Source organism: Archocentrus centrarchus, unplaced genomic scaffold (genome assembly GCF_007364275.1).
Source record: "Archocentrus centrarchus isolate MPI-CPG fArcCen1 unplaced genomic scaffold, fArcCen1 scaffold_32_ctg1, whole genome shotgun sequence".
NCBI lineage: Eukaryota > Metazoa > Chordata > Actinopteri > Cichliformes > Cichlidae > Archocentrus > Archocentrus centrarchus.
In genome coordinates, this window is record NW_022060260.1 from 1,086,559 (window position 1) to 1,109,000 (window position 22,442).

Below are 22,442 nucleotides of genomic sequence, written 5' to 3' on the forward strand. Positions count from 1 at the left end.
GTTTTTAACGTATATTTTAAAGAGCTTTTTAAAAATGTTTCCATGCTTTTTTGCACAGATTTCACTGAATGGAAAAGCTGAAACACGTCCTGCCTCCAGCTGCGACTCCTGCTCGGAGCAGGCGAGTCGGAGCACCTCTGGTCAGGGATTTCTAAATGATCCGATCTCACCTGTGCGTCCAGAATCGGCGTGAGGATAAAAACAAAGCCGTCTGACAGCGTGGAAGTTTAAAGATCTTTGTTCTGCCTCCATGTTTGCGGCTCCCTTGCGTCTCTCTGAGAGACTCTCTGCGTTTAGTTCACCACACTAACCTCGGCGAGGCGCTCCTCCACGCCCGTCGGCCGGTTTGGGAACGCAGCCGATGGTAGCTGCTGCTGATTCCCTCTGAGATGAAGTGATATGATAAATGGATTTATGATGAAGCACAAATTGTTTAATAATTTGGCCTCTTTCTGATTGTCCCCTCGCTGTCGCCTGGCTGCCGGTGCCGTACTCGGTTTAATATGAAGCAACAACAACAGCCAAGTGCCATCTGTTGGCATGTGGATTTTCTGTAATCTCTCTTTACTGATTACAACAATGACTACACAAACCTCTTAAATAATTATCCTACAATGTAAAAAAAGCTAAATAATTATAATCATTAACTCCCACCAAGTCTGCCACTCCTCCAGCAAATGAAGGCTGTCAGAGAGAGAGAGCGGCTTTTTTTCTGCTGCGATGCCAATCACGTCTTATTTATACCAGCAGGGAAGACAACCACACAGCAGCGACAATCTGAGCCCGAGAACACTGGAGAGGAAACTGTGGCTAAATTGACCCGTCTCCACCCTCTGCCCTCCGCCCTCCACCTTCTCTGCTTCCTCGCAGATAATAAAAAGCACCCTCACACGGAGAACAGGTTACTGCTCCTCTCACAGCACTTTAATCGCTCAAAAAAAGACTGCAGAGGAGAGCGGTCTGACGCAGATCCAGGATCCACTCTGAGGTTCCCTCAGGTGGAACGTGAACCACAAACCTCTGCACTTCTACTGAAGTCACAGCAGGTATTTAAACATATTTCTGGTCTGTTACGGAGCAGCAGCACGGACTGCCCGTGTGGCTCCGTCCGGTTCGTTTCCCTCACATGTGGATACAAAGCAGTGTTTTTGAATAGCAGCACAAAATGAAAATACTGCAGTGTAAGTACCTTGGATCCGATTGCTGCCGTACACGAGCGTGTTTCAGCAGCGGGTTTGGTGTGTGCGTGTCTGCGTGTGTGTGTGTGTGAGAAATGGTGTGAGAATACGTCAGGGGTAGCATGTGTTAGCTCTGCTTCCAATATGAGGGAAATCTGTGGCACATACCTCCGATATGACACAAGCCAACACGACGTGACTCACCCGCATGCTATATTTGATTAATCAAAAATGTGTTCCTACACAACAGAGCAGCGCCACGCCACCAGCATCATGTTATTACTAAAGACAGAGGAGTGTCATTTCTCACTTACATACCTGCTGACAATAACTGTTCCAACATTCCTGCTCCAACAGAAAAGCTCTGCATTGATTAGCACTTTACGGGCAATCGGTTTTTACAAACTGGCCTGACCCCCTCATCCCTCCTCTGCTTCTCGGGAACCCCCCCCCAGGACGAAGGTCTTTTACAAATTAAAAAAAAATACAGACATGAGAGAGGAGCAGTAATTATCAGAGGGGAAGAGGAGGGACGGCGGGCAGACAGGTATGGATTTGAAGATGAATGTGAGCTACCAGAGAGAGCGATGATGATGATGATGATGCTGATGATGACGTGCTGATTACAGACAACCAGGTAGGCTGAAGCATTCCCACACACACACACACAGCAACAGCCCATCACGGTGAGAGATGGGGTGGCCACGCTCATCCAGCTCCAGGAATAATGGCTCGCACCTGTTTACCATGTCACCTCTGTTTGCTAATTGTCTCCTTGAGCAGCACAGAGAGGAAATGACAGCAGTGTGGCTCTTTGACAGGCCGCGCACACACGCGCATGTGTGTGTGTGTGTGTGTGTCAATACATAATGAAAAGACTGGTGCCAAGCCCGGTGTGTTTTGTAGCTCTGTCCGCTCTGAACACTTCAGACTATATGATGAGGAAACAGGAAGTGTGCAGTGATCTTTGGTGACCTCTGAAGCAGCAGAGGTCACCAGAGTTCCTTTTGGGTAAGCCAGAAAGGTAAAAATCCTGCGGCAGCCGTGAACCAAACCCGGAGCCTGATTCTGGCAGTCCGGTGGATGTGAAGAGGCGGAGCAACTGTCCCACAGCATGTTTCAGCTTAGCACTGAGGGAAGGTGGAGACGGTGAGCCTAGCTCCACCTTCCAGCAAGGCTGACATATCTGCACATATTTGACTTTTCTTTCTTATTTTTGAGTTATCCATATCATCAGAGCCCCTTTAGAATCAGTCTGATATGAGCTGAGCGAAGGGTCTGACCTCCTGCTGGGTCCACGTGCCTCAGATTTTATCTGCCTGCTGCTCCTGTGAACCGTTTTCATGCAGATTATAAAGAAGGGACTAAAGAACATGTCCTGACATCACAGCGTTCAGCTGATATCTGTCCACTAATTAATCGAATCATTCATCGCTCTGTGGGAACGAGGTTAAATATGATTCGGTGCAAACTCTCACTGCTTCCTGTTCTGCGTGTACGGGCACAGTTACCGAGAGCGCCACGTGAATCATCTGCAGCCTTAAACCGTACTCAGCCCCCCCCTCATCAGCAGCAGGTCCAACAGCTTTATTGGGTGGTGCGTGTTGTAGGACGCCCCTCAGGTTTTCACGTGTGAAAACCTGAGGGGCGCTGAGGTGTCGGTGCGTGTAGGATTTCTATCATTCAGTGAGATTTAAGAAGGTTTGAGTTCAGGTGACCCCTCTCTCACCTGTCCCCATCTCCTCTGTTACCACAGCAACAACCAGCAGTGGCATCACGAGGGAGCGAACGCTGACCGTTGGAGGGAGCGAACGCTGACCGTTGGAGGAAGCGAACGCTGACCGTTGGAGGGAGCGAACGCTGACCGTTGGAGGAAGCGAACGCTGACCGTTGGAGGGAGCGAACGCTGACCGTTGGAGGGAGCGAACGCTGACCGTTGGAGGGAGCGAACGCTGACTTCGCAGCGCGTCTGACAGCAGAAACCTTCAGCCTGCTTCAGGACGTCTGTGGTAAACCTCACATCAACAGTTCCACATCTGGACAATTTAGCTCAACAAAAAGTAAACAGGCTGTTTGAGCGTGTCTGATAATTGAATCAATATTTCATATCTTCTGCTGCTCGTATTTATGTTGCAGCTACAGGTTGATTTTTGTTTTTTTCCGACTGTAATTACGTGACGACGTTAAACGGAGCCAGATTCGGCCGAGGATTTAATAGAAATCAGATGTAAAGAGCAGATTTAACAGTGATTCAAAGTCACACTAAGAGCAGAAACATGGGCCGAGGTGTCGTTACGTTCCCGACACATCCCGCTGGTGTCTCTGCTGCCACGCAGCCCGACATATGCGGCTTTAAACTGGCACGGCAGACGGACCAAAGCACGCCTGCTTCAACTGCGCGTTCAGTCCTGCACTGCGCAGGTGAGAACACGCTCACGCGTGTGGGAGATGGACGTCTGAACGTTGGCCATTTAAATGATTCGTCTGGCTGGAAATATGGAGTCTGATGCTGACCCCCCCAACAGATGCAGCAATGGGAAACTCAGAGCAAAGTACGGCACATGCTTAATTGACTCTTTCGAATGAAACCCAAACATAAGAGCACAGGCGTGCAAATGTGACAGACACCTTTAATATCCTCCCCTTTCCCACGATCAATCGGAGCGATCGTACCTGCGTGACTGCCGCCTCTCCAGCGAGCGCCGGATGTCAGGAAGAGCGCCGACAGCTTCACAGAAGGTGGGACGACAAGAGCCTGTAAACAGAGCACACACACCAGGAAATTCACAGTCACACACATTTGAAGCTTGACAAGTTTGTAACAGTGGCGACAGAAGAGAAAGAAATCCCCATTAAACACGTCTGCCGACCCCCCCACGGCTTTATTTTCCCCAGGACTTCCTGTGAAGACGTGATGTCGTTTACATGAATAATCTAACAAATATATGAACTCTAATTGCTTGTGCATATCAGTCTCTGACTTTTTTCATTTTCTTCTTCTTATTATGATATTTTAGAGAGTGACAGGGCGAAGACAAACAGGCTTTATGCTTTCAGAAAACCTGAGAGGAGCCTGTGAAGCAGCCTGAAAGCCCCGCTGCTCCATGCCAGAGAAACACTCACAAACACAAAGTAAAAGGCCGACACTTCCTGTTAAAGTAGCCTTGGTGGGTGATATCTGAGCCGCATCCTCACACAGAGAGGCAGACACCAGCTCCTGATTTCTGAAGCCAGGGAGGATTTTCTTCCTCTGCACAAACGTTTTGGTCTCAATCGAGGAGGGAACGTCTAAAAAAGTCGCATAGCTTTGCTCTTTGTTGAAGAAGTTAATTTATCCGTTTCTACGCAGCTGACTAAACTGCTCCTGATTTACATTTCATTTTTTGTGACATTTCAAACGTTTGCTTAAATCTGTGGAAGTTTGCTTAGACGGGAATCTGCACCATCTCTTTTTTGGTATATTTACCTTCAATCTCGGAGCTAAACGCTCAACGCTGCGCGGCGTGCGCTGCCTGCCACTCACACTCTGATCAATACTGTCGTCTGCTTCGGCGGGTTTGGCTACTGCGGACATTGTTATTAGTTAAAAGGAGGTCTCAGTGATTCTGCTGTGAGGGTGGAGACGCAGCCAGGCAGAGAGGAGCTGGCTCAGTCCTGCAGCAGGGGGAACGCAGATGTGGAGGGTCTGCAGGAGGGCCACCCAGATTTACCCACCACTACTGTTTCAATGGAGCGTCAAGAGTAAATCTCTCTCTCTCTCACACACACACACACACACACACACACACACACACACACACACACACACACAAAGCCACGACGTTGCCTTAAGTCACAATCTAAATTGGCTCCCAGGGGCATACCGACTACCTTGTTCACCAAAGGCATTGTGTATGTTTTCTGAGTGCTTAGCATATGCTGCCGTAACCTGAGATCTCTCCCTCTGTCTCTTTCTCTAACACTAACACACACACACACACACACACACACACACACACACACACACACACACACACACACACACACACACACACACACACACACACAGTGTTGCTGGAAGTTGCTGTTTTCTTGTTTTTTTCCCCATCAGGAGATTAATTAAATTCAAAATAGTTTGCATCTACCTATTAAACCATGTTGCACCAGCCGCCCACCAGACAAACATCGACAGAGACACGTCTACAGGCGGGGTGAGGGGCTGAGGGGGTGGGGGTGGGTCTGATATGAGAGGGAAAAGTGGGAGAAACTCCAAGGATTCCCTCTCAGATCACAAACAATGAAGGATGTCACGTCTGCTTTTTGAGTTCACAGGTAAACACACTGATTGGCTCCGGCTGATTCGACATGCTATCAGCAGCTTCAGGCACACGACGGTGAAAAAGCTTCAAATCTAAATGCTAAATCATCTGTGCAGCTGTTTCATGTGCATAAATCGATGTGTGGTCTTAGAATAAACTGCAGCTAAAGTCACAGGAACATGTATCTTAGACTGGGATGGATGTGAAGCCTGCCTCTGCTCATCCTCACACCATCCCATCACTTCACATTTTGGTACAAACACACTAAAAAATAATAAAAGTACACTGTTGTACTTTTAGGGTTCAGTGACTTCTCTCTGGACTCGTGCCCTCTAAGGTACTGCTCTGACCAGAGTTTGTATTTTAATGTAAGACTACAAAAATGGAGATTTCCAAAAATGGGGTTCACATGAATTTATTTTGGTATTATTGATATCGCTGATCCCTCACATCTGCACCGACAGCCACAGCGAGAAGCCCAGAAGCTGCTGATATCCCACACAGATACAGATTCAATCTGTCACAACATATGAAACCTTTTCATTTCACATAAGTAAACTCAGAGTGAAATTAATATTTGACTGTCTCCTGATGCTGAACATGAAGTGCAGAAGAACCTGCACTGCTTCACAACATACAGGTAAGTTTACAGGTAACCTTTTAGCCCTCAGCAAGTTCTCAGAGCTACCTTGAGGTCCAATAATTAACCCTGGGGGTAGCACAGGTGTAGACTGCACCTGTAGGGACAAAAAGGGACTTTCTGACCTGCTTTCATCTTCAGCCACGCCCCCACATACAGAACCTGCAGCTCTGCCACAGACACAGGTATGTACTCGTGCGAGAAGCCTGCAGAGTGCAGTTAAAAGCAGATGTAGCAGACAGCTCATTGTTCCAGCAGTGAAATACCTCAGCATAAGCTGCTAACACTTGATTGAATCTGCTACATCTCTGATTTGATATAAAGCACGCTGCAGAGTAATGAAAATAGGGAACATTTTAAGACAGTCTAACCTTTCCTGTGTTTACCTTATTAAAGAGTGTGTACCTTAACTGGTAGAGCAATACACACAGGGGGGAACAACAATGTGTAAGAAGCTGGCAGTGTTTAAGCAGGCGAGCGCTAAAGTAATAGGCAAGAGCACTGAAGTGTTGATTCTACAAAAGATGCGGGGGAAAAATTGCACCTTAGTGCGCGCACACACACACACACACACACACACACACACACACCCTCCCCCTCCTCAATAACACCCACAGCACGGCCGGCTGCCTGGCAGCCGAAGTTAACATTTTCAGAGAAAATATTCCTTGCCTCCAATAGTCCGATGTAATTCATTTTCCATCTCTGTTCATTAATCATTGTTAAAATTAGTGATCCATTTCTTCCACTCTGCCATCTGCACTCAGCTTCCTAACAAACATGACACCTCAGCGCATAATAAAAGCTGACAGCTACGAGGAGGCCTTTCCAAATAGCTTTCTGCATATGTGCACCTCCGTGTCTCCATGCCGCTGTCAGACAAAAGTAGGTTATTTAGACCACAGGCTGCAGACACGCTGCACACTCAAACATAGCATGGATGCATATGTACATGTGGGCCTTTTGACTCACAGAAACATGCACATACAGGCCACATGGAAGAGCTCCATGCAGCAACACAAACACTGAACTCCACATGACAAACTAATCTGGGATGGAATGCGTTAATATCCCGATAAGATCAATTTCACCACGCAGTTTTCAGCAAAATGAGAAAAAGGGAACCGTGTGAGGGAGGGCGAGCGAGGCCTTTAAAAGTTTTAAGTGTCCTGTTTACCCCTACAAGCTTTTCGCTTTAACTTCAGCTGGAACGCTGGTGTATTTTTCCATCTGCATGTGCTTCCAGGGGCTGTGTGTGTGTGTGTGTGCGAATCGGCTCGGCTACACCCCGATCACACTCGGCTACGCTCACAGCTAATTCGGCTAAAAGGGGAAAACAGAGCAGGGGGGGGCGAAAGAAAGAGAAAGTTAAAGCAGCGCGAGTGAGGAGAGAGAGGAGACCCCCTTTGTGGTCACCAGGCCTCATAAACACCCCTCTAATCCACATAAAAATACCTTCAGAGAAAGCTGCCCCTACATGACCCCCCCAGACAACCTGAACACACTTAATGCTTCAAATGAGCTGAAAAGGTTGACGGCAGAAATAATATCTGTGAGTTCGGGGGGGTCCAAAGCCTTTGTCTTTATCTCATCACTGAACGTTTCCAGAAAGAAGCCAGCGAGTGAGCGAGCGAGCACGCCTCTGAAGCCTCGCTCTCTCTCAGCTTACTCACAGCACCTTCAGCCAGCCTCTTGTTAACACCCCCACAACACACACACTGTCCCTTCTCACATCCACACACACACATATGCACACACATTCAGTAAACTCTACAATCCAGTGCTGCTGCAGCCCCACACACACACACACACACACACACACACTGAGTCAGGATCCCTCCCTGGCGAGGTGTGTGTGTGTCTCTGCCCGAGGCACAGCACATTAATCTATATAATGCCCTCAAAGAGAAGGCTTTTTCACACCGCTAACTGCCAAGGACTACGAGGGGCAGCGGCTGAGCCATGATTCAGCTGTTAGCCCAACTGGTGTCCCTGCACACACACACACACACACACACACACACACGCACACACACACACACCTACACCCACAATGTGTGCAGAAGTGTACACATGCACCCTTCACTGTGAGCTCACAGGAAACACTCATCAACACTAACCTCTCTCATTTAAATCTCAAACAGCACTGATTCACATCGTCCTCGACTCTGTGCTTCTCCACACACACACACACACACACACTCATCATTATTAACCTTTTATTTACAGCTGTTTATTATAGATAAATAATATTTAGACGCCCTGCTCAGCGGTTAGGATTATTTTGCATTAGAACACAAAAGCTGCAATTTTTTTAATATGAAATTTCCTTTGCTTGTGTACTAAAAAGTAAGCATGAATAATCTCTATAAGTACTCCATAATTTCTACATTTGGCACATAAACACAGGGAGCATTTTTGTTCCAACTGTGTCCATGTGAGTACAACTGCAGAGCGATGCCATCGAACCCGGAACAAAATCACCTTTAACCAAAAAAATATGAGTTCAGGTCAACAAACACGGATCAGCCACCACACACACCGAGAACCAGAACATTAGGTACAGCTGATCGCTGCCGACCACCTCACACATTTCTCTGGATTTTACAGTAACACTGAAAAAAAATAGAATAAAATAAAATCACCTTTTCTGACATGTTCAGACCGGAGAGGCACATGAAAACCTGCAACCACAGAGGACACACAGGCACAGATATCACATCTACACTGCAGCTGCTTTGACCTGTAACCTCCTCCCCGAATGAAGTGACCCCAAACTAAACTTCACTCAGTTTATCCTCAAACTGCCATTTAATTATTGTGCAAATCCTTTCATTTTCCTTCAGAGATTTTACATTTTATGAGCTGAAATGACGACAGTTATCATTAAGAAGCTTTTATTTACAGCATTTATGGAATAACAAAAGCCTCGTTTAATCGTCCTCTGCAACGGCTATGATTAAAATATATTGTAGTGTACGCAGCGGCTGCAGCAGTCAGGAGCCCCCTCTAGAAATGTTAAACTTCCTGTGAGACTTTAGTGATGTTACCTCGCAGGATTTCTGGCTCTCACCATCCTCATATTTCAAAGCATAACCTCCTGCCATTGTGTGAAAATGCCCGGTGTAGATTTAATATTCATTTGTTGCATAGAGGGCCACAAACAGACAGCCCGCAGCGGTGATTGGAGGACCAGTGCTCAGAGACAGACGGCGAGCAGAAGAGCAGCTAAATCATCTTGACATTCACCAAGAAGTAGCCACACAGAAAGCTCCTGCTGCTGTTAGTTCTCCCATCGACTAATTTGGTTCTACTTAACCCCTAAACACCCCTCGCACACACACACACACACGAGGAGATGCAAGGCAAACAGAGGCGGGCGTGCACGCGCCTCACAGTGACACATTTAATTCCAGGTTCTCAGCACATCTGAATTACAGCAGCCTGATGAGGCAGAGAGGGCCAGGCCCCTCCGGACTGATTAGCATCATTTAAGAAAGTCTTCCTCTCCCTCCCGCCTGCCTCACTGACCCCCCCCCCCCCGCCTCACCCTGACACCCTCCTCCCTCCTGCCTCCATGATGGGTGGCACCCAGAACAACGCGAGCGGCTGTTTTATTCCTGCACAGATTCACAAACAGCTGAGTTTCCTAAAAGGACACAAAGACATAACTACACATATATCCACATATATATATACGTACGTCAGAGGCCATATGATGCAGTTTTTTCTGCGTGTGTAAAGTAAATAAGACAGAGCCTGTTTTATTTGTGCATATTTCCCCCCTTCTAAATTATATAAGCCTTGCACATGGCTTAAAATTTTGTAAAGCTTTTCTCAAAATCCTACTTATGGTTGCCATTCTGTGCCAAAAAGTTCATCTGGCCTGTAAATTTAAGCATGGATTACAAATATTCAAATCATGAGCTTACTGTTCAAATAAACATTTCCAACAGGGAGGGGAAAAGTTGCAAGGCATACACTTTCAGCATAATTCCTCCTCTGGCACCTCCCCTCCCCTCGCTCCTAATAAAACAACCACAAAAAAAAGGCAGGGAGGAGGGGGGGAACAAGAAATGCAAAAACAAAAGACAGAGTTAAAAGTTTGGCCTCTTCATTTACCGTGCGGCTGGATAAACACTGTTGATGAAATATGTAATTAATGTAATTGTAACCACCTATGAAATTACAGTCAGCTGGGTGGGCTCGGCCGTGGCCCCGCTTCTCCCTGCCATCGGACAATAGGGCACCTTATTACAGTTTTAAAAGCGGGAGGGAGGGAGGGGGACGGGGTGAAAAAAGGGGGGAGGCTTAAGCTGGTCAGCTGCTCACCACATGGTAGAAATAATAGGGACTGAAGTCACAATCATTTCAGCTTTGGTTTAGCCTCGCTAATCACTGCACTTTATTCTGGACAATATAAATAACTGACAGACTCCACAGATTTCTGAGCTCAATTATTCCTGTTCTAAGTCACTGAATACAATGTGTGAGACTCATCTGCAAACACTCTACGGGAAAATATGAAGTGAACTTCCACAGACCTCAGAGCAGACAAACACAGCGTGCAGGCCCCTCCGGGCCCCGGCTGCGTCCCGTACCTGGATGGGGGGGGCTCTCGGTGAAAACAGAGCACCTTACTGGGCTCTGAGGCAGAGGCTGCCCCGGCTCATTTCAATACCTGAAACACCTTCACCCGCAGCTCTGACCGTCGCACGGGCAGACGATGGAGCGTTTTCCACTAAGAGCTTTACTTCCACCACCTCACAGCCACCGCTCAGTTCTTCTACTAATGATACGAGTTCAGGTCTGACATCTATTTTTATCCATCGGCTCCTTTTCTTTCATAAATGAAAATAAGAGCCCACACACTTTTCTCTTCCCGAGGAAAATTGATACAGAATTTTGAAAAATTTTTAAATGACAAACTTATTAAAGAAACCTTCATTAACACGTGAAACTGTGACAGCAGTGTCGCTGTGGGTTAAAATAAAAAAGCCTGAATGACTTCTCGTGGCTGCCACAGCTTCACCGGATGGGTTAAAGCTCATCACTGGGTCTTTTATTTTGAAAACCGACCAGAGTCCCTTCCTCTGTCCGAATCCCTGCCCTCCTCATCCGATGTACCGGAGCAAAGAGAACGGTGAGCGCCGTCTCGAGCGGATGCCGTCAGGCCCGTGATGACGTCAGAGATGCACCCCTGACTCATGTGCATCCTTGTGGTTTGTGTGAAACTCTAAGGAAGCTGAAAGGCTTTTGGTCTGAGCCCGATCTGCACCTGCACTCAGGTCTCTGGACTGTGGGAGGAAACCTGAGCGCGAAGGCCCCACCAGGAAGGGCTGAACCCAGAAGCTTCTCCCTGACCTCCTGTCAGCGGCTTTTTATTCCACTTAAATAATGACACTTTATTAAAATAATATCTGACCTCGCTTCTTGTTGCATTTGGTCAAACTGTCTCCTTAAAATCTGTATTGATGCACCCACACAGCTACCTCCAAATCCATGAATGAAATCTGTGGAGGTGAAGACTGTGACCTCCGAAGAATAAAAGCAGCCCCCCCCCCCCCAATCCATGATGCAGACATCATGGATTGGGGGGGGGCTGCAGCCCTGGTATACATGCACATATTGTCACCGGGGCAGAAACGAGTCAACATTTGGCTGAAGGTGCAGGCCGGTGCCCAGGCCCATTCACACTGACAGCCGGTGTTATCCCAGGGATTAAAATAGCCTCTTCTCTGCTAGCCGCCCCTGCCCAGCATTAAAGTCTTCCACATTTGCAAAATTGCAAACAGATGCAACTCAAGTACCTGCAAATAATCTGCCAAGACCAATTTCAAAAGGGAGATTTCAGAATATGCGGGAGTCATTAGAGGGAGTATTATTTCAGCGATGAGCGCGAGAGGGCCAGCAGTGGATCACCCAACCAGATGGGTTCTGCTGCCTTTTATTCAGGAAGAAAGAGGCCGACGTGTTCTTCATCTCCCCCGCTCCCCCCAAATGAAGATATATAACGTGTATGAAACAATTACGGCAGAATATTGGAAGTTTCAGAAGCAACCAAAGAATGTCAAATTTCCTTTCGAGCTTCTCAAAACAATCTTTTCATCTTCCTCCCAGCGAGGATGCTTAGGGATGGGGGCTGATGAGGGGGGGGGGGGGGGGGGGGGGGGGGGGCTGGGGGGATTTTCGATGTAAACGAGGATGCAGACACACAGATCTGAGGCTTTTTATTGTTTTGTATTGAGTGTTAAATATGAAAAAGAATTAAAAGGTAGACGCCTTAAAAGGGGCCTGTGGCGTATGTAAATGAAATATGTTTGTGAGCCGTAATTTGCAACTGCTGCTGTTGTTATTTTCCACAGTTATCTGAAGTTTTTCTCAGTGCAGCTTTAAAGCGACACACAACAAAGCACTCACCAATTAAAGACGATTTTAACACCAAGAAGTGCAGCAAACTTCATTAGATACTCCATCCAGCTGCTGACAGAAAGCCATTCAGAACGCATCTCTGAGCGTGCGTGATGAATAATGCATCAGGAAAACACGCGCGACATTGACCAGCCTTATAACAAATGAAATGTTTATATCAAATGGAATCTGATTAGGTGACTGCTTATTATTTCTCGTGGGGGAAGCAGAATAACAATCTAAGGCACTTAAAAAAATGATCAAAATCACCAAGCCCTTGAAACAATACACATTCAATCAAATTCTTCATAATTGTAACAGTAGGAAGCATTTTAGGCATTCCACCCACAACAAACAGGCTTTGTTCTCCTGTTATGAGAGGCAGCGAGGGGACACAATCAAGTGCGTGAGAAAGTCAGGAACGCAGGATTTCAAGCAATTCCTCCCTCTTTCTCTCTCTCTCTATTCACCCCCTCCTCCTCTCCCCGGTTTTTTCAGGGTCGCCCATATTATTTGCTTCCTGTTTCATTGTAGTTGGCAAAAAGAGAATTTGGTAATTGAGTGGTACAGAACATGTGCCCTCCCTGCTCGCAGATGACAGATGGATTATAAAAACTTCAAAGGCGAGCATTTGGAGCACCAGGGGAGAGATGCTAGGTATTTGAACTATCATTCTTTACCCAGGAGACAATGACTGCCTGACACGGTGCATACATCAAGGAATAGTGCACCAGCGCAGACATAATCCAGCACACACACACACACACACACACACTCCCTGTGCTATATATTGAACATCCTGTTCTGAGCAACTTTCTGAGCTCAGGAACAGAACAAGTGGAGAGGAGGCGGCGCTCGGTCTTATCTTTGCATTTTTCTTCACTTTCTTTGTTGCTCTCGGTGTCTCCTTTCTCTCCTGCGGTCAGTAAAATAATCAGACTTCAGCTCTTGGCTTTGTGGGTTTAAAAACACGCCGAGATTAGCCGGCCTTGAGGAAAACTGTGAGCGCTTCTGTAGCGAGTGTGAAGGGGAGAATGGTGGGTGGCGACGCCTGTAATCATCTTATAAGCATGATTTATGAAAAGGCCCATCTGCTTCGCCTTACTTAAGCACAGAGGCAACCTTTAATAATATAAGGGCATGGGGGTGGGGGGAGGAGGGGGGAGCAAACTGGTAGCTCCTCCCACTCCTCTTCTTCCTCTTCCTGTCTCTCCTCCTCCTCGGCCATTAGTTCAGATTGCAGCTAATCACTGCTGACCTCCCTGTCACAGCATTTAACCCTGGCCCCTCCTGCTGACCCTGAAGGAATCGGCAGGCTCACTGTAACACACACACACACACACACACACACACACACTAATCCACAGTCTGTGGATCACCAACCCAGCTAGCATTAGCTGACACCTTAGCACTCCAAAAAAACCAGCATGGTGGCTGCAAAAAGGCTTCAGAGCCAGTGGGTTGGCTACATCCATCTTTTATATACAGACTGTGACTGAACATGGCCGCTCTCACCTGCATCGGTGGAAAAGCACCACGTGATCACAGTCATAATGTTGTGCACACTGTTGTCTCACATGAGTTTAAGCTGCTCACTGATTGATTTGGAGACGCCTTCAGGGGCGACCGCACAACGCAGACATGAAGTGCTGCATACAGCAATTATGATGTCATCAAATGGGTGAATGCTAAGCTGGGAGGCAACAGGGCGAGGAAACCTGCTGACTGATGTATGATGACGTGGTAAATTTATTCGTGGCTGCCCCCCCCCCGGACAGTAAAGAGCTGGTGTCCCTAGCGAGGCTCGTGCTGCATCTGCTCGGCCTACATTCTTCTCCTTATGTCATCCCGCCCACTACAAAGAAGAAACCATCAAAGAGGAACATCAGCAACATCCTTCAGAAACGTCCTCCAAACATTTCACATCCATCTCTGAACGCTCCACAATTTAACCCAACATCTGAAATCACATTTGACCCTGCTCTGATTAATACAACGAATAAATAAAACTAAAAAAATTACCTGGACTGTTCTGTGATAAAACAAATCATTTCATCTCTTATGAGAAAATCCAGAGAAACTAAACAGGATCCGACCTCATTAATTATGTGTTCAAATTAAATCAGGTTTCCAAAATGTCCAAATGCTTCACATATTTATGATAATCTAACCAGGTCAGTGCGTAAGTTCAGCTCTCTGCATCCCTGTGGAGGAGGAAGTGACATCACACCGCATCTCAGCTGATGTCATCGATTAATGTAACTTATTCCTGGAACCAAATAATATGTAATAGATTACATCATCAACCCTGCCCCTCAGAGGAATTTTCAGATAACCAACAAATGTCAAACTTTTGATTTAATTACTGATTAATGTCTTAAATTAACCAATAATTAATAATTGGTCTATAAAATATATTCTGTTCAAATTATTGTCTTAAAAAAATGTATTGAATTTGCGACGTCTTCAGAAAGCATTTAAATCCTCACGTTTGAAACAGGAACGCTGTGACGAGGAACGCTGCATACAGGAGGGAGCGGAAATCTGTGAGCACGGAAAGTGACATCAGGACGCAACAACAATCAAATCTGACTGACCCTTTGACCTCACCGTGACCTGGTCCCAGCACGACAGAGGCACCACACACACACACACACACACACACACACACACACACACACACACACACACACGTCACCTTTTCAGTGTCTATCAGGATTGTTGGTCTAATCCTTGTCGGATCATCTCATCAATGCCTCGGCTGTTTGTGTGTAACAGATCCCATCTAACACCCACTGCCCCCACTTCACCCCTCACCCTCCCCATTTTACCCGGGACCTCACAGAAGCCCCTCACACACATTTTAAAGACGCTGCCTACACACACTTTAGAGAACAGTTTGTGGTGTTTGTGTGACAGCAAGAAATGAGAAATGTCTCACATGTAAAAACAATTACAGAAATTCACCAGGAAAACAAATCTGACCAATCAGCACGCAGCAATCAGAGCGGCTTCCTCTCCTGATTTCAGGTAACAGGTGCGTCACTAAAAACATGAACTGGCTGATCTACGTCTGCTTCTGCACTCTGAGGTCATCTGACATTTATAAATCTAACACACACACACACACACACACAAAGAAACACACACTCACACACATACTGATTCACTCACACACACACACACACTCACTAACACACACTCACTCACTCACACACTCTCTCACACACACACTCACTCACACAGAAACACACACACCTTCACACACACACACTCACACACTAACACACACTCACTCACACAGAAACACACACACCTTCACACACACACACACTCACTCACCCACACACCTACACACACACACACACACTTTAGCAGTAATAATATTTCCAGGGTCATTTTTATCACACTAACTACACTGAGACCCGTTTTGAGCATTTGTGCCATAATTTATAATGTTTGTGACATCTATAAAATCTTGGTGGCTAACCTGTCAGTGAAACTCTTCCCATCCTTCCTCGCTCTCCTCATCCTCCTCGTTCTCCTCAAAGCCTCGCAGCATGTGTAAGCAGGAGCACACGTGCTCCCTTCGCCCTCATTACGAGCTAACTACGCTGTTTGATTAAAAGCGTGTACAGAGAGGAAGAGAGAAAAAGACAGAGACAGAGAGAGAGGAGGAAGAGGTGGGGGGAAGAGAGGAACAGGCCGAACCTCCATAATTAAGATCACTTCACAGATTACCTCCGGCAACAAAAGCGCGGCAAGCGGCCGCCCGCAGCCTCAGAAATTGGATGAAAAAGGGGTGTCGAGGAGGAGACTGACCTCTGCCGGGCTCCACATGAACGCTGGTAATGGCTGATTCAACACCCCCCCCCCCCCCCCCCCCCCCCCCCACACACACACACACACTCCTCTACCTCACCCCTCCCAGCAGTAACTGAAACACACACATGTACGTACAGTACACCCAGCAAACCTGAGGGCTTACATCACCTGTCAGGTCTTCACCCCCCCGAGCGGGGACCACGACTCCACCTCCACTTTTCACAGAGAGGGCTGCCGGGATCAGGGTACGAGCTTCGATCCTCCTCTGAACCCCTCCAAACTTCACCCAAAAGGAAGCGCGTGGTGTTTCTGCTGCTTCATCATTTCAGTTCTTGAATTGTTTTGATTTCAGATGTTTCCCACCCAGCAACAACCGGCAGAGACCGACTTCCAGATTTGGTTAAAAAGACAAAGAGGTCCGTGTCCAGGTCTCGTCCTGCTGGGACGAGCAGCAGACCCCCCTCCTCTCTGAACCTGCCATCAGACCTGGAAGGTTTTCCCAGGCTTAAAAAAGTCAAACATCAGCCAGGATAATCTTTACAAATTAAATATCAATATCAGCTCACCTATGATAACCTCTGAATAAGTTCAGGCTGTCCCTGCATTTGATTTGAGTTTTCCAAAAACATAAAAACACAACAGCTTAGAGATGAATTTGGCTGATAGCATTTTTTCTGTTATTTCTTCAATTTTCTGCACAAGTCACAATAAAAATATTAATGTGAATTTTTTCCTATGATGACAGTGAGGTGAAAATCCTTTCGTGATGACCCTCACGGAAGCGTTTTGGCAGGAGACGCCGCTCGGCCCGTTTGCTCCGTCCATCGCGGCCTCCCTGAAAACGTGCATGCTTCCATCTTTGGAAGCTCCTCGTGCTGCAGAGGTCTGGTGGACAGCAGAGGGTCCTGTTTAAACTCAGGAGGCTGTGTGATGCCTTTTCCCCTCATTTTTTTCTCATAAATCTGATATTGGTAAACATGATGTCACCCCCACCCTCCACGCTGACCAGGCCGACTCTTGTTTACTCTCGTACTCTTTACTCTTCTCCCTTCTCCCTCTCAGCGCTCCTCCTCCGTGCACCTCACTCCTGCCCCGCAAACCAATTCTAAGCCCCGAAGAAAAAAGTGGGGGAGGCCAATTGCTCTAATCACGGGGATCTAGCAAGAGTGCCGGGAGCCCTCAGGGTCTGATCGGCAATCAGAGGGATGGAGGCTACAAGGGGGAGAAATAAACTCCACCTCAACTTCAGATGTGTAGAGCAAACCTCTCCTATTCCTAATCCAAAGTGGCTCTGCTGGGAGATGTCCTGTAGGTGTGCAGCCCTGATGAGGCTGAAGGACTTCCTGTGACGGTGGAAGCATTCAGTCAGGACAGGAAGGAGGATATAAACTCCTCCGTGAAGGTCAGGAGAACTCTGGTTTATTCCAGTTTAGTTCCAGCCTCCGTTTCCATATTTGAGTCAGAAATGTGGAGGTGGTCCCCGACGCAGTCAGACGCAGTAATCAATGAGGTCAAATGATTAGAAAACAAACATCTTCTCAAAACTGGGATCAAACTGCAGCTCCGCGATGGGACCCACTGAATATGCACTGTGATGGTGCAGTAATCGTTCGACATGTCCGGCATTTACGAGTGAAGCAGAACGCCTCCGTCCTTTGGCGAGAACCTCTTGATCATAATTAGAGGTGCGGGAGTGTTTGGCAGAACCACACATGGGGGGAACCTTCAGGATACAACAGCTCGACCTCAGCGGGAGGCGGTTAAATACACGCAACCTCCTTCAGTCACGTTTTACCACCCGGGGCGGGAAACCAGGAACAAGTAGGCGTCTGTTACAGGAGGAAGATCCTCATTTTTTACTGTCAATTCATGTTTGGCTTTATTCTGGGAGGCTGTTTTAAATATCTCCACTTTACCGATCTCCATAAGTTTCTGTTTGAATGTAGCTTTTTGCTCATCTGTCTTTGTAAGCTGTGCTATACAAATAAAATGATATATCACGTGAACCGTACTGTCAGACTTCAGCAACTCATCCTGTAGTTCAGGAATCTCAGCCAGAGTCATCAGAGCGACCAATCAGAGCCGCTGCAGCTAAAAATAAATCACAGATTGGTAAAATTTGCAGTTGGTGTTTCAGTGGACTACATGTGTACACAGCTCATGTGTGAGTGCAGCATGCAGCAGTTTCTCTGGTGTGTATAAGGTTATAAAGTCTGTGCTCTTCACGCAGCGCAGCCGGAGAAACGAGGACGCTCCGGGCCTCGCTTTGCTTCTTTAAAAGGAGCCGCAGAAACAACCTCCCGGCTCGGGGACAAACTTCCAGCCTGAACTCGCTCTCACCCTTTGAGCCTATCAGTGTTATCAGCCACACCACGGATGCAAATGCTCCGCATGTTTATTCCGTCTCCCCGCGCTCATCTGACAGTCCTGTTTACAGACGAGCCCGACGAGGGCCGAACCTCAGCACTTCCACTTAACTCCCCCCGTTACTGCCAGCAGTGTGAACGACACAACAAAAGAGAGCAATGCAAGAAACCGCGCGCACACACACACACACACACACACACACACACACACACACACACACACACACACACACACACACACACAGCGGCGGCTCACAATCGGAGAATAAAAATAATAACAATAAGAAAAAAGACAAAGAGAGAAAGGAAGCTGAGGAGGGGAGAGGACGACGGGGTGGGCCACTTCAAAAATAAAGATTAAAAAGATGATTTGTGGAAACTGTCGGAAAATGCAGGAGACCTGTTCGGGTTTGTCTTAGCGTGGAGGTGGGAGCGCGTCTCTCGACTTAAAAAGAGATTTTAAAGGGAAGAGCGAGTCGCCGGGGGAATTGTGCACATCACAGAGCCTCCGTCTCACTCCCAACCCCAGTAATAACACTGATGCATTATAGATAAACACTATTTAGTTCCCACCTTGAACAACACTTTTTAAAGTAGTTCATGAAAGACTGACGGCTCCCAGAGAGCTCGCGCACACACACACACACACACACAGAGTTAATGTTTGCTGTACCTAATTAAATAAAACAGCAGGTGGAATTGTTTGTGTGCACGGACAGAAAAAGGAGAAGAAAAGATCAAATATTCTGGATGAACTTCATTAAAATCACGTTTATGCTCTGCAGCTGATTGGCTGGTGCGGGAGCTGAAACAGGAAGTGTCAGTAGGACGGATCCAGCGGCGTGTCACGGAGGAAACATCAGCGTTTCACACAAACGAAGGTTATTTTCAAGATTAATCTCAAATCCTGATAAATGCCGACAAATGTCACATTTAACAAAACAAACAACAGGAAGCTACAGGGATGCTTTAGACGTTTTCAGAATAAAAGCTCACACATGGTGAACCAGGAGGCATAAACTTTTAAAGTAAAAGTCCCCAGTTAGTTATAGGAATGGATATATCAGAGTGGAGGCAGTATTTTAGCCTGAACATGTACATTTTACAAATAAAAGCTCCCAGATGTTTAAAAAGCCTAAAATATCCCAGCTTTTCAAAATAAAAACATTCAATATGAAGATAATGTGAGCAGCTTTTTATGAAATGGTGTCATCTCCTACAGTGTGTCATGTAAGTGTAACTATAAAACAGTCTGCACTGAAAGGTCCAATTATGGATCCGTGTTCATCACATGTTGTTACAGGGAAGCCACGCCTCCTGATGCAGGTTAATGGCAGCCTTCATTACAATCATTAGAACTCTCGAATGTTTTTATTTTATTTTCTAGAAGTTTCTGACTCCCCCAGAAACCCACCCCACCCACCCCCCCGGGCCACCACAGGTAAACCACCTGGAGATGGCCCCGCCCCCTCCGGCGTCACATGGCTCTGAGGCCCTTCGAGCTCAAACTTCTCTCCCATGACTTTTTGTTATGTCCTCATATTATTAATCAGAGATTTTGGGGAGACTCTGAATAAATTAAATGAATGAAGATATACCCCCCCCCCCTCCCCCCCAGTCACTCTGTACAGTCTCTAAGCTTTTCTAATGTTTTCTATTTAACTGAGGCCTTACAGTAAATCTGTGCCATAAAATAAAAAAGCAGTTGTTTTTGCCTAACCTGTCCTCAAATACTAGCAAAAATAAACCGGTTGTATTTGTATTTACCTTAAATTTAAAAAAGCTCAGTGGGGATCCTTCGTCTCTCAGCAGCTCTGCCTCAGAGACGCGGTCGCGGCTGCGCCAGCCGTTTACAGAAGGCTGTGTGTTTAAAGCCTGGAATGCTCATTCGCCTTTTGGGTTTACTTATTTACTTTTGCATAAATGGAGAACAGCGATGTGGTATTAAAGGGCTTCTCAGGGGGAAGGCTGCCTGTTTTTAAATGCAGCCTTTCCTTAAATGCTCCCTCAGTTTGCTATATTAAGGAAGGTGGATGATTAATGCAGCACATATCTAATTTCTCTTGATTAATACTAATAATAACAGTAAATTAGAAAAATAATGCCAGACATGAGATGAGTGCGCACACACACGCACACACACACACACACACACACAGAGCCCCCCTCCCCCGCTCAAAGTCATCAGATACAAAATGAGCATCGAGGCTAAAACGAGCAGCAAATAATCACAAAACTCCCAAAAGACAAATAGAAAATGTAAAACGACTGCCTGCATCAACTGGGGCCCAGTAATCTTCAGCACCAGCCGCAGCTGAACCACCACCACTGTCACTGCAAATAAAAACTTCAAGCTCTCACTGCGTTCGATTGACTCTTTAATTTAGCCTGATGTGACATTAAAACCCTTTGGTTGACTTCCACTGGCTCTGACAAATGTACCGGCGCTTAAAAGAGGTGTGCAGACAGGCCGGCATTTCAGTGACTTTTATCAAACTGAATTTATCAGTGCAGGCTCGCGGGATCAGTGGCAGCAGCTTGTTCAGGAGGGAGCCTACAGATACCGTTAAGCACATCATCCCTCCTCTCTGCGTCTCGCTGCTGCTCGCTCTAAGTGTTTTCTCCCACTCCGTCCTGTCATCGCTCTGCCTACTGCACATTTAACTCTCTCAATCAACCACTCCACCAATCTCACGTTTGTACACTAATCAGATTGTTTTTGTGCAGTTAAGATGAGGCTTTTTAAACTCGCACCATCGCCGTAACTCTCCTGTGAAACGTCTCTGTCAAAAACGTTTAAACATCAGTCTGTCGGGACAAAAAAAAAAAAGAGCATCCGATTTTGATTAAAGGTCAACACGTGTGCTTTCAGATGGTTCCTGTGGAGAAACCGGCATGGTTGGAAGTAAAACAGTTTCCACTCTGACCTCATAATTAGGCTGAAGTGAAGCATTTTTACATCTGTTAAAGATTCGCCTGAAGATGAGGCGACCGTACCAGCAAGTGTCCGGTGTGACAGGGGAAAGAAGCAGGAGGATAAAAAAGCTGGTGATGGAGAGGAAAAATGATTTGCAGAGAGGATGGAGAGATGACAGAGGCTGCGGCAGAGAGAGACGGGGAAAGGAGTGAAATGTTGTAGTGAGGAGCACGATAAGGAGGCGTTTGAAGGGTCCTCTCAGAGGCTGGGATTGCTCAGTTCAGCGCGATCAGAGCCTCTGAGGTACTTGAACCTTGCCTGCCTTCCCTGCACCTCTCTGTAGAGCCGCTGCCCTGCAAACCACCTGTAAACCGCTCTGACACATGATCCACTCCCACAGACGTCGAGTGGAAACACACATTCACACAGAGAGCGAGAGGGAAACCGCCGCTGCTCCACCAGCGTTTTTTAACATTAGCACTCGATTAGCTGTCCCACTCCGGAGTGGAGGGGCACTCAGAGCAGAAATAAGAGAGCCACCTAACAGTCTCTTTCATGACACACTCATTAAACGAGAACTTTTTTTTTATCTCAGTTTTAGGCGACAGATCGTTCGGGGAGACAAACAACCTGCTGTTGTCCTGCAGGCATGCAGGATTTTAACCTTCACCTCCAGAAGGCCGACGGGAGCGGGACGAGTCAGAATTTAGTGAAACAAATTAGACGCACAAGTGGCAGGAAGGGGAATGCAAACACACGTACAAATGCAGAAATGAATACTGGAAATGCAAAGAGCTGATTGAGATA

At 46.8% G+C, this 22,442-nt stretch overlaps 1 protein-coding gene across 4 annotated transcripts in view; it reads right to left on the reverse strand.

Moving 5' to 3' along the window:
• znf536 (zinc finger protein 536) overlaps positions 1-22,442 on the reverse strand; it is a 206,650-nt gene that overhangs the window by 177,935 nt on the left and 6,273 nt on the right. For all 4 annotated transcript variants that reach the window (XM_030724132.1, XM_030724136.1, XM_030724131.1 and 1 more), the window contains exon 2: positions 3,852-3,933. The gene's annotated coding sequence lies outside the window, so the exon portion shown is untranslated. The remainder of the gene's footprint in view (positions 1-3,851; positions 3,934-22,442) is intronic.